This window comes from Patella vulgata, chromosome 2 (assembly GCF_932274485.2).
Source record: "Patella vulgata chromosome 2, xgPatVulg1.2, whole genome shotgun sequence".
Classification (NCBI taxonomy): Eukaryota; Metazoa; Mollusca; class Gastropoda; family Patellidae; genus Patella; species Patella vulgata.
Genome location: NC_065880.2, coordinates 25,343,645 through 25,348,362, shown reverse-complemented (window position 1 = coordinate 25,348,362; position 4,718 = coordinate 25,343,645). Strand labels below are relative to the sequence as shown.

Here is a 4,718-nt window from a genome sequence, read left to right as displayed (position 1 = left end):
TATCTCGAAGCAAACGAGAACTGGGACGTTACTTTGGAGTCAAAATATAGTTCCCTCCCTTCAATAATTAAAATCTTTCGTCGTGTCTGTGTGTGTGCGTAGTCGCCGCAGGTCAAGGCGAAGATTTTAAATATTTTGGATACATTGGATTTAATGGACACACACACACACACACACACACACACACACAAAATAAATAAAATAAAAAAAAGTAAAGAGAAAAATATCCTGATCCAAAAGTAAATGGTAAATTAAATACTCTTCTCACAGTTCAAAGAAGATTTGATGATCTGTAGACCTTGAAATGGTGTCATCAGTTAGTCTATTATTATTTAAAGGAGGCAAGTTTAAAGTAGTTTTTAAGTCTCTAACTCAATATCATCCAAAATCTTCGACAGTGAAAATACGATTTAATTATTTGTCAATTTAAATCAACATCGATGTTGTGATCCTACCCGGAAAAGATGGCCTTCTGATATCCAATATTTAAAACAAAATAAACATTTTACAATTGGTACACGAATCGTGTACCATTATGCGTTTCAGCACTACTCGTAATAAGGTACTCGAAAAACGAGGCTAGGCATATTCCACAAGTCATGTCAAACAGTGACGCTATATTCTTATCTGGAGAGCATACCCAATAATAGCCTACATCGGCGCAGACTGGAATAACCGACGCTATAGAGATTGAAATTCGATTGAGAATACTGGCGTATTTCGCAGAACCTAACTGATTAGAAATTACATTAAAAACAGAAACGATTGTATGTAAATCAATTTATATACATTCATATTACGTAATTGTATGCGTTGTGACCCATTTGTGTCAATTTCTAGGTCCCAAATATTAGCGACTTAGCTCCTTTAATTCAGTATATCGCCCACAGTCTTCATCATTGCAAACAAGAGTTTATTGGCCAATCTAAATCAACATTGATGTTGTTATATTACCGTGAAAAGATGGGCTTCTGATATCCAATATTTATGACAAAATGAAAATTTTAAAATTGGCACACGAATCGCGCGCCAGAATGCTTTCGAGCTCCATTTCTAATGAAGTGACTCGATCAACTAGGCTAAACATACCCACAAGAGAATACTACCGGGTGCAGACTGGAATGGCCAGATGCCAGAGGCTGCCATTAATTTGGACTCTCCGTGCCCGTCTTCATTAGCCCAGTATAGGAGCAGAACAGTAGGACGTTAAACCCCATTTCATTTCATTTTCATTTGTATTTCGCCAAACAACTGATTAGAAATTACCGGTAGGTCTATTACAGTTATAATAGAAACGACTGAATGTAAATCAGTTTATAAACATTCATATTGCATATGCGTTGCGACCCATTTGTGTCGTTTCTAGGCGCCAAAGAATAAGGGTTTAGCTCCTTTAAAAAGCAGCAATAAATAATCTGCAAATCTACTTTCTTTTCCGCAGGTTAAGGGCATTGACGGAATAGGTGACATTTATAGATATCACAATGTTGATTTATATACAGTACAATAAGAATAATCATACCACTATCACCCCCCCCCCCCCCCCACACACACACACATAAACACCTCCTCTCCCTGTTTTAATTTTTACCCCGCAGTTCCAGCCGCCCGGGGTCTAATCGCCCCTACCAGAAGCTTCATCAAATCCTGCCCACACATTTGTCACGTGACCCTAAGACTTCTTCACAGCAGGGATTTCACCGCCTGTCCCCAAATCTGCATCCACTGGCGACAGATAGAGTTCTGGGAAGAAGAATAAGTCAGAGGGAGATAGGTCTGGAGAACAGGCTAGGGTGAGGGAGGATCTTGAAGCCACAACCCAATACGTACAGCACTCACTGTAACTTGGGCAATATGAACTAGAACATTGTCCTGGAGCAGTCAGATAGCTTTTCTTTTCTTTGATTTGATCACACAACCTGCGTAATTCATCTGTGTAATATGCGCCATTTATGGGGGAATCCGTCTTAGATGATCTATCATGGTTACGCTTTCGGATTTAAAAAAATGACCCCCCAAAACCCCAGAGCACATGCATAATCTTGCCACTGGAAGACGTTCTTTTTAATTTTTTGGGGACTTGGTGACGTCACGTGCCACAGTTTGCAATAGTTTGACGGAGAACTTTCAGGACCATCTGCATTTAGTGAGCCAACCAGCATTTTACGCATTGAACCACCGCGACTCCTCACTGGACGTGAAACTTTAAACTATATTCAGGTACATTACTTTAAACATTTGTTTGTTTATTAAAGTTTATCAGTTTGTTTTATTCACGTGATGTATTAACCGAGATAATAATTACTAAGATAGTATTAATAGAAGTAATCAAAGGTTAGGATTGCAACACTACATTTCATCTGACCAGCATCCTTTATAAAGTACGCTTAGAGGTGGGTGGATGTTAGAAGACGTTTTCTCACAAGCGACTATATTTACCAATAATAATGTAAGTACTAAACGTTATCAGCAGGACCAATGTATATACTTATAACAATAATAATACAGTACAGTATTGTTGATACTAGCTGAAGTTCCACCAGCTCGCTTATATATCGGAAACATGCTGATCGTTAATCGCAAAAACATCAAACTACATCTATATAATTATTTTTATATGTTATTTATTCGTAAATAATGAATCCTTAGAGAAAAATACATTTTGGGAATTGTACACGCATCTTATAATATATCACAAGAGAAAAATATATGGATATATTATTTGGAATAAGTTAGATTATTGTGGATGGGAGGTATATATAAAGATAATTTGAGATAAATATTTAGGGTTTTCGGAGCACGAGAAAAATTATCTGATTGAAGACAGTAGATTAGATACGTATAAGCTATAGGCTGATGTAAAGATCGTGAAACATTTTATGTGATACATATCAAATGTCACATAATAAGAAACCCACCCCTATCATATTAGATAAATATTATATATGTAAACATGTTAATAAATAGATATTAAATGTCAAACAATGATGGTCCAGCCCCCATTATTTGTAAGAATCAAATTTAATATATAAAACATAAATTACTGATATTTGTAATAAAATGGGGACTCTTAAGGACTGTATCTATGTTAGATCTTTGGGGTTCATCAAACGTCTACACCTATTAACTAGAACATGCTTGACCATTCTCAACATAAGACATTGAAATTCTTATAAGATCATTATCCCGTTCTTGGCGACATTGTCGTTAATTAATTATATTTTCTTAATAGTGACCATGAGTTATCAACAAGGAAATTATGGACCACCCCCACCACCACAGGGACAGTTTGCTTATCAACAACAACCACAAACAGTGTAAGTATTTTGTATAATTCTTGTAATTAAACACAATAACACATAATTTGGTCTTACTTTGATTGAAGTTCTTCCATATAAGATGAGTGATAAAATTTAACATTTTTCCCAGGTAAAAATATTTTTTTGACGTCCTGACTAATCTCGTTGTAAATGGAATGGGGTTTAAATTTCCGTCGACACTTTACGTAGGTAATTTTGAGACTGACATATATCTTTTATTTCTATGATTAATTGTGCAATGTGGGATCTCCCTCGGATAGCGGCCTTTCTGCCTACTATTCTTTGAATTCCAACTGACAAGGATCTTTCAAGTAACTCTACCGAGCCCATTGTCTGCAGCACACAACCACAGTGGCATCCTCTGGTAGCATTATAGCCCGATCATTGTCTGGAAACAAAGTCACTTTAATAGTTATATTATTATACAATACGGAGATATAAATTAAACAATTTAACTATCTTCTGTTGGCAGATATGTTGTGAAAGAGAACGATCATCATCACCACCACCATGACCATCACCGTGACGAGGAAGATGCTGCTTCATGTTGTTTGTTAGCCTGTTGCTATGCTACTTTATGTTGTTGTTTCGCTGCAGCGACGGGAAATTAAATATTATAATTAGACTGTGTACATAAACCCTACACATTTTTTTTTAATTTGGGAGACGGCAAGGAGAATAACCATTTCTTAAGGAAACAACATGTCCCATTCCCACGTGTGCCAAGGAATCAAAAATGGGCATCGACACTGCCAAAATGACGAAAGTGTCCGTTAAAGTGACATATTAGGCTATTTTATACGGTTTGTGAAAAATATGAAGACGTGATTTTACGTGTATTAAATGATACAACTCTTCAATTTTGTATATAAATTATTTCATTATAAATAAAAAAATATGTACATGTATCCCATTTCTAATATAAATATATATTTAGATCCCCAAAACTCGAACTTGGTTTCTTTATAAATAGGCCTAGACAATGCAGAAGAAACGGATCAAACACAAAAACAACCCAGAACAGCACAGACAATCCAAAATTACAAAATTAATTGGCAAAGCCATCTGGAACAACATAAAACACATTGATGAAGTAACAGAATAGACCGAATTTCAAAATAAGTGGACCTGCCACACGACATTCTCTGATTAATAAGCCCATTTAAAAGTGATATCGAATGTCCAAGATTGAGTATATGCCACGATACAACAATCGTCACGATTCGAGAAAAATAAGAAGGAAAACCAGTCCCAAAAGCAACGTAAGAAATGAGTTTTTGCGATCGGGTGTAAATAATACAGTTACTACCCCTGTAAAAGAAAAACCCTTTCTAGAAAGCAGATTTTGTAAATTGCCATTTTGTCGTAAATATATAAATATGCCACATATTAATTGTT

General features: G+C 35.8%; 1 long non-coding RNA gene across 1 annotated transcript; it reads left to right on the top strand.

Annotated features, from left to right (window-relative positions):
• The first annotated feature begins 2,314 nt into the window (after positions 1–2,314).
• On the top strand, positions 2,315–4,180 carry LOC126810739 (uncharacterized). Its single transcript, XR_007675284.2, has 3 exons — positions 2,315–2,449; positions 3,233–3,317; positions 3,793–4,180. It is a non-coding gene; the product is annotated as an uncharacterized LOC126810739 (long non-coding RNA).
• Positions 4,181–4,718: the final 538 nt, after the last annotated feature.